The sequence below is a fragment of the Stylophora pistillata genome, chromosome 11 (assembly GCF_964205215.1).
Source record: "Stylophora pistillata chromosome 11, jaStyPist1.2, whole genome shotgun sequence".
NCBI classification, from domain to species: Eukaryota; Metazoa; Cnidaria; class Anthozoa; order Scleractinia; family Pocilloporidae; genus Stylophora; species Stylophora pistillata.
The window spans coordinates 14,865,880-14,874,807 of NC_142529.1; positions in this window are offsets into that span (position 1 = coordinate 14,865,880).

Genomic DNA, 8,928 nt, shown 5'->3' on the forward strand with positions numbered 1-8,928 from the left:
GAGCGCTGGACTGTTGTGCGGGAGGTCGAGGGTTCGAGCCCCGGCCGGACCAACACTCAAGGTCTTAAAATAATTGAGAAGAATATGCTTCCTTTCTATAACATCAAGAAATGGTTAGATATTCTAGTCTTCTCGGATAGGGACGAATAAATGGAGGTCCCGTCTCCTACAGGGTTAGGGGTAGGAGACGTTAATTTCCCACGCACGAGATTACTGTGTGGTGGATGTCCTCCCCTGGGGTGGGATGGGCGGGTTAGGATTGATTGTAAAGCGCTGTTGATCTGTCATTGTAAATAGCGCTCTATAAGTGATAAATTGTAATTGTAATTGTAACATGATCAACTGACGAAATATACTCTAAAATGCAGAACTGCTTGCCAATTAGCAAATGCTATGCATACTGCTAATTCATTCATGTATTAAATAAGAGTAAGGTGAGAAAGGAACTTGGATAGGCTCGGTCAATGAGGCACGAGGAAATCTAGGCAGTTCTGCATTTGAAATGAACAAGTACTGCCTGCCAACATGCAAATGACATATTATAGAAATGCAGTAAATGGTTTGAACCCGGGGGTAACATGTGAAGGTGTAGTCTGATCGTCCGGGTGAGTGTAGTCCTGAGAAGGACTGTTTTCGGTGGCAGTGACTGACGTTTCGACAACCACCATCAACTATCATCAAATTAATTAACATGATTAACAGTTTAACATGACTATAGTGCTTGTCCTTTTAACTTTGGAACCAAATCAAACAAACGTAAGGAATAAGTTGGAAAAAATAAACAGTCAAAGACTGCACTTGGCTACAAGCAAAGCACAATTTTTAAACCATAAAAACAACAAGAGTTTGTTATTATAATAACACCAGAAATATTACGTCTCTCAAGAGCTTATTTCCTAGTGGTAACCATGACCGAAGGTGGGATACTGCACATGGCAACATAAAATGCTCTCATAAAGGTTTCAAACTGGTCTTTTTTGACGTGAAGTTTCTGTTTTTTGTAGAATTTATCAATTTTATTGGCAATTTTATTTCAAATATTTCAAAACGTTTCTGTGCACCTAGTAATACCCTAGAAAAATAGGAAAAACTAGGAATTTCATGAGAAAAAAGGAGAAAATAGGAGGCAGGCCAAAAAAGATAGGAAAAAATAGGATATTGACACGCTGCTAACAATATCACACCCTAATCAAGTACTAAGGTCATAAGAATAAAGGAAATGATCCGCAACTAAAGATGCCCTCGACTGTTTAACAAATTCTACTTATCAGCATCTTAGGAAATGTATCCTGAACAGTATATGGAGCAGTGCTTGACACTAATGGTAGCCCACTAGCCAGAGACTAGTAGAAACTCAGTTATGACTAGTGGTCTTCAATTTCCACTAGCAAGTTTGGCTAGTATAAACAGAGTGAAATTGTCATAACATCTAAAAACATATAAGATGTCACTAGCCACTTGGCCAGTAAGTTGAAAAATTAGTGTTGAGTCCTGATGGAGAATATACCTACTGATGTTAGGGTGTTAGTTTAGATTAGAGAATTAAGACAGTGGCACAGTAATTAAATACAGTAACAATGACCAATTGACTAAATGAATAGGAAGTCTTTTCAAGTCAATGACTTAAGGAAGCACTTTTTAATAAAAAACATAGACATATGATAAAGTGAAAAACATTGAACACTCTCAATAAAAAAATATCAAAGCTTCAAAAGCCTTACCATCTGATTTGTTCACAAACATCCACATGAAAAAGAAAAAGATGAAAGTCAACGGAATAAAAAGAAAAGTTTTTAATAAAGACCAACCGACTAGATGACAACGAATTCTTTTAAAATCAATTATTAAAGGAGCATTATTATTGAGCACCATTGATAAACAATGAATAAAAGGTTAAAGACACTTACCTTCTGATTTATTCCAAAACATCCACATGAAAAGGAATAATTATATAACACAAGATATAAATAATATAAAAATATATTTTTGAAATATAGGAAAAGATCAACGCCTTACATGAGAAGGAACTCTTTTAAAATCAATTATTAAAGGAGCATTATTATTGAGCACCATTGATAAACAATGAATAAAGTGTTGAAGACACTTACTAACTGATTTATTCCAAAACATCCACATGAAAAGGAATAATTATATAACACAAGATATAAATGATATAAAAATATCATTTTTAAATATAGAAAAAGATCAACTGCTTACATGAGAAGGAATTCTTTTAAAATCAATCATTAAAGGAACATTATTATTGAGCACCATTGATAAACAATGAATAAAAGGTTAAAGACACTTACATTCTGATTTATTCCAAAGCATCCACATGAAAAGGAATAATTATACAACACAAGATATAAATAATATAAAAATATCTTTTTGAAATATAGGAAAAGATCAACTGCTTACATGAGAAGGAATTCTTTTAAAATCAATTATTAAAGGAGCATTATTATTGAGCACCATTGATAAACAATGAATAAAGTGTTGAAGACACTTACTAACTGATTTATTCCAAAACATCCACATAAAAAAGAATAATTATATAACACAAGATATAAATGATATAAAAATATTTTTTTTTAAATATAGAAAAAGATCAACTGCCTACATGAGAAGGAATTCTTTTAAAATCAATTATTAAAGGAGCATTATTATTGAGCACCATTGATAAACAATGAATGAAAGGTTGAAGACACTTACTAGCTGATTTATTCCAAGACATCCACATGAAAAGGAATAATTATATAACACAGGATATAAATGATATAAAAATATTTCTTTGAAATATAGGAAAAGATCAACTGTTTACATAAGAAGGAATTCTTTTAAAATCAATTATGAAAGGAGCATTATTATTGAGCACCATTGATAAAAAATGAATGAAATGTGGAAGACCCTTACTAGCTGATTTATTCCAAAAAATCCGCATAAAAAGGAATAATTATATAACACAAGATATAAATAATATAAAAATATCTTTTTTAAATATAGAAAAAGATCAACTGCTTACATGAGAAGGAATTCTTTTGAAATCAATTATTAAAGGAGCATTCTTATTGACCACCATTGATAGACAATGAATAAAAGGTTGAAGACACTTACGAGCTGATTTATTCCAAAACATCCACATGAACAGGCATAATTATATAACAAAAGATATAAATAATATAAAAATATTGTTTTGAAATATAGACGAAGATCAACTGCTTACATGAGAAGGAATTCTTTTAAAATAAATTATTAAAGGAGCATTATTATTGAGCACTATTCATAAACAATGAATAAAAGGTTAAAGACACTTACGAGCTGATTTAATCCAAAACATCCACATGAAAAGGAATAATTATATAACACAAGACGTAAATAATATAAAAATATCTTTTTGAAATAAAGGAAAAGATCAACTGCTTACACTAGAAGGAATTCTTTTAAAATCTATTATTAACACTTAGGAAATATATCCTGAAAAGTATGGATACTACGCATACTAATGCTAGGATGCTAATTTAGGATACAGAATTAATACAGTGGCACAGTAATTAAATACGGTAATAATGACCAACTAACTACATGAGACGGAAGTCTTTTTAAGTCATTGACTAACCGAATCACTATTAATACAAACACGCAAAAAATAAAATGAAAAACATTGAACACCCTCATTGAACAAAATATCAAAGCTTCAAAAGCCTTACCATCTGATTTGTTCACAAACATCCACATGAAAAAGAAAAAGATGAAAGTCAACGGAATAAAAAGAAAAGTTTTTAATAAAGACCAACCGACTAGATGACAACGAATTCTTTTAAAATCAATTATTAAAGGAGCATTATTATTGAGCACCATTGATAAACAATGAATAAAAGGTTAAAGACACTTACTAGCTGATTTATTCCAAAACAACCACATGAAAAGGAATAATTATACAACACAAGATATAAATAATATAGAAATATCTTTTTGAAATATAGGAAAAGATCAACTGCTTACATGAGAAGGAACTCTTTTAAAATCAATTATTAAAGGAGCATTATTATTGAGCACCATTGATAAACAATGAATAAAGTGTTGAAGACACTTCCTAGCTGATTTATTCCAAAAAATCCACATGAAAAGGAACAATTATATAACACAAGATATAAATGATATAAAAATATCTTTTTTAAATATAAAAAAAATCAACTGCTTACATGAGAAGGAATTCTTTTAAAATCAATTATCAAAGGAGCATTATTATTGAGCACCATTCATAAACAATGAATGAAAGGTTGAAGACACTTACGAACTGATTTATTCCAACATATCCACATGAAAAGGAATAATTATATAACACAGGATATAAATGATATAAAAAAATCTTTTTAAAATATGGGAAAAGATCAACTGCTTACATGAGAAGGAATTCTTTTAAAATCAATTATTAAAAGTGCATTATTATTGAGCACCATTGATAAACAATGAATAAAATGTTGAAGACCCTTACTAGCTGATTTATTCTAAAAAATCCACATGAAAAGGAATAATTATATAACACAAGATATAAATGATATAAAAATATTTTTTTGAAATATAGAAAAATCTACTGCTTACACGAGAAGGAATGTTTTCCAAATCAATTATTTAAGGAGCATTATTATTGAGCACCATTGAGAAACAATGAATAAAATGTTGAAGACCCTTACTAGCTGATTTATTCCAAAACATCCGCATAAAAAGGAATAATTATATAACACAAGATATAAATGATATAAAAATATCTTTTTTAAATATAGAAAAAGATCAACTGCTTACTTGAGAAGGAATTCTTTTAAAATCAATTATTAAAGGAGCATTATTATTGAGCACCATTGATAAACAATGAATAAAAGGTTAAAGACACTTACATTCTGATTTATTCCAAAACGTCCATGTGAAAAGGAATAATTATATAACAAGATATAACTAATATAAAAATATTTTTTTGAAATATAGGAAAAGATCAACTGCTTACATGAGAAGAACTCTTTTAAAATCAATTATTAAAGGAGCATTATTATTGAGCACCGTTGATAAACAATGAATAAAGTGTTGAAGACACTTACTAGCTGATTTATTCCAAAAAAATCCACATGAAAAGGAATAATTATATAACACAAGATATAAATAATATAAAAATATTTTTTTGAAATATAGAAAAATCTACTGCTTACACGAGAAGGAATGTTTTCCAAATCAATTATTAAAGGAGCATTATTATTGAGCACCATTGAGAAACAATGAATAAAAGGTTGAAGAAACTTACCAACTGATTTATTCCAAAACATCCACATGAATAATTATATAACGCAAGATATAAAAGAATATAAATATTTTTTAATATATAAAAAAAACAACTGATTACATGAGAAGGAATTCTTGTAGAGTCAATTACTAAGGGAGCATTATTAATTCAAACACACATATTATTACTAAGGTGAAATACATTGAACACTCTGGATAAACAATATGTAAAAGGATAAATACACTTACGTGCTGATTTGTTCACAAATATCCACATAAAAAGAAAAAAAAGAATGACATACAATTAATAAAAAAGACATATTAAAGTAAAATCAATTAATTCCCCAAGCTTTGACCCCCAACAGTGATTATAACATAACCAAAGTAAAGCGCATGCTCTGATTGGTCAATCAGCGTCTACCATTTGCCCATGGGTGTACGCTGCTGACATGAGCAAATGCAAAGACTACTTTTCCGTGCGCACTTTTTTTTCTGGTCACGCAATATTTGTTAAATGAAAGAAAACTCTTTTGCTACAATGTATCAAGGTTGTATATGTTGTAAAACAAATGGCAAAGGCCACAGTGTACACTACTGAGTAATAGATGCACTTGACAGATTTGCTAAACACTCAAGAAGTTGAGTTGCTCTCCGACTCGGTTATCGCCTAGCACGACACTTAAGCTTCTTTCATGCTTAGCAACCTCTTGTAAGCATCCATATAACTCAATACTGTACGCTGTGGCGTTTACCATTTATTAAAAAGTGTTTAATTTCTCCTAACAATATCACCCCTTAATAAAGCACTTAAAGGTCATGAGAATAAAGGAAATGATCCATAACTAAAGAAGCTCTTGACTGTTTAACAAATTCTACTTGTCATCATCTTAGGAAATGTATAGAGCGCGGTATGGAGAATATGGATGCTGATGTTAGGGTGTTAACTCAGGTTAGAGAATTATGACAGTAGCACAGTAATTTAATACGGTAATAATGACCAACTGACCAAATGAGAAGGAGTTCTTTGATAGTCAATTATTAAAGGAGCATCATGAATACAAACAGAAATGATAAAATGAAAAACAGTGAACACTCTTAATAAACAAAACATCAAAGCTTGAAAAAACTTACCATCTGATTTGTTCAAACATCAATGTGAAAAGAAAAAAGATGAAAGTCCACGTTAAAAAAGAACATTTTTCAATAAAATCAACTCATTTTCATTCAGGATACCCTTAAATTAAAAATCCTTCATTCACCTCAAATATTACTTGTATTTGATTTCTCCTAACAATATCACACCTTAATCAAGTACTAAGGTCATAAGTCTTAGAATAAAAGAGATGATCCACAAATAAAGAAGCTCATGACTGTTTAACAAATTCTACTTGTAAAGATCTTACGAAATGTATAGAGAATGGAAATGTATGGGGAATATGCATACTGATGTTAGGGGGTTAATTTAGGTTACAAGATTATAACAGTGGTACAGTAACTAATTACCGTAATAATGACCAACTGACTAAATTAGAAGGAAGTCAATTATTTAAGGAGCATTATTAATACAAACATACACATTAGTACTGAGGTGAATTGTTATCAAAACTGACAGTAAATATTACAAATGTCCCCACATCACAATGGCATTCACGTTCTTAGGAAAGAATTTTTAATAAAAGCGTGGAGCGACTTAGATACAGAGTTGATTCACAAAAATCCACACGAAAATCAAAAGGATGAAACTTATACTTAAGCAACAGATAAGATTATCATCTTAAAAGTTAAATTCACTCAGTTGGCATACTGTCCCCTGATTTTGATTAAAAGATTTTTGTGAGGATGAGGAATTATTTAAATTTCAATCAATACTGATAGTATCTATGTTATTATATTACAATAATATCCACACAAAAAGGCAATTTTACATTCTTATTAAACAGTGTAGAATAGCATAAAGACACACTGATTTGTTTCACAAAATTTCATATTAAAAGGAAAAAAAGATGAAACTTTTTAATGAAGAAAAGAGTCATCTTGGGAGCAATGTTTCAGTCTATTTGTACATCAAGTAGTCAAGCAGATTCATTGCTAAAGGATCGAGCCTAACTTTCATATAAATCCATATCAATTATATAAATCATTAAAATTTTAATCAATATTGACAAACTGATGACTGTCAATACTTCTATCTTCAGGAAGAGGATAAAGCCACACACATGAATTTCTAATTAATGGTGAATAAAATCATTCCGACTCTTATCTATGTATGATGCGCGATCCTCGCAGTAGATAGCGCTATTTAAGCAATAGCGAAAATCAGACCTGAAAAAAAGTCAGGCCTGTACGGGATTCGAACCACTGACCTCTGCGATACTAGTGCAGCGCTCTACCAATTGAGCTAACAAGCCAACTGGGAGCAGGCCGTTAAGATGATTCGTAATAAACCCGTGAAAGTGATAAATCAGATACAATGAAATATATGAGGTTCATATATTTTGAACTGCGGTATTAGATACGTATGATGCACGATCCTCGCAGTAGATAGCGCTATTTAAGCGATATTTTCGCTATTGCTTAAATTTTCAGACCTGAAAAAAATCAGGTCTGATTTTCGCTATTTCTTAAATAGCGCTATCTACTGCGAGGATCGTGCATCATACGTATCTAATACCGCAGTTCAAAATATATGAACCTCATATATTTCATTGTATCTGATTTATCACTTTCACGGGTTTATTACGAATCAACTTAACGGCCTGCTCCCAGTTGGCTTGTTAGCTCAATTGGTAGAGCGCTGCACTAGTATCGCAGAGGTCAGTGGTTCGAATCCCGTACAGGCCTGATTTTTTTTCAGGTCTGATTTTCGCTATTGCTTAAATAGCGCTATCTACTGCGGGGATCATGCATCATACGTATCTAATACAGCAGTTCAAAATATATGAACTTCATTTATTTCATTGTATCACACTTATCTATAATAACAATAATAATCATAATAATATATGTCAATGGAAGCTCCCCCAAACGGCGGGCTTCTCAGCTGCAATGTAGACTAACTAAGAGCTTGAAAATCCCCACTGGCAGGAGGCAGACCAGTGAGCTATTTGGAGAGTGCAGTCGAGGAGTTGAGCTAGGGGCAACCGAGAACAAATCCAATGAGTGGCAGGGTGGAGGACTTGAACCCAGGACACTGGATTGCAAGGCCAGCACCCTAACCACTCGGCCACGCTGCCTCCTCATTTGTTAGCAAATGTCCACAGGAAAAGAAAGAAAATGATATAATTATTTGTTAAAAAACATTAATTTTCTAAATGAACTTAATTCACACGAATTTAAAATAGTTATACTTTTAAATGAATTGTTACCCTTGACCCATTCAGAAACATCCATTTGCCGTAATGGATTACTATCATTTCAATTATTACTAAAAGTAGTTGTATGTTTCATTCAGAAACATCCATTTGCCATAATGAATTATTATCATTTCAATTATTACTAAAAGTAGTGGTATATTTGAAATCAGGACTGAGAATTCTTCTCAGCAATGAACAGGAAATTTCTATTTATTACAAAAGGTAAACTGTCTTAGCCAATCACATTTAAAAAAATTCTCACCTTGAGGCATCTGATAAAACCTATTACACACTAATTATGTGA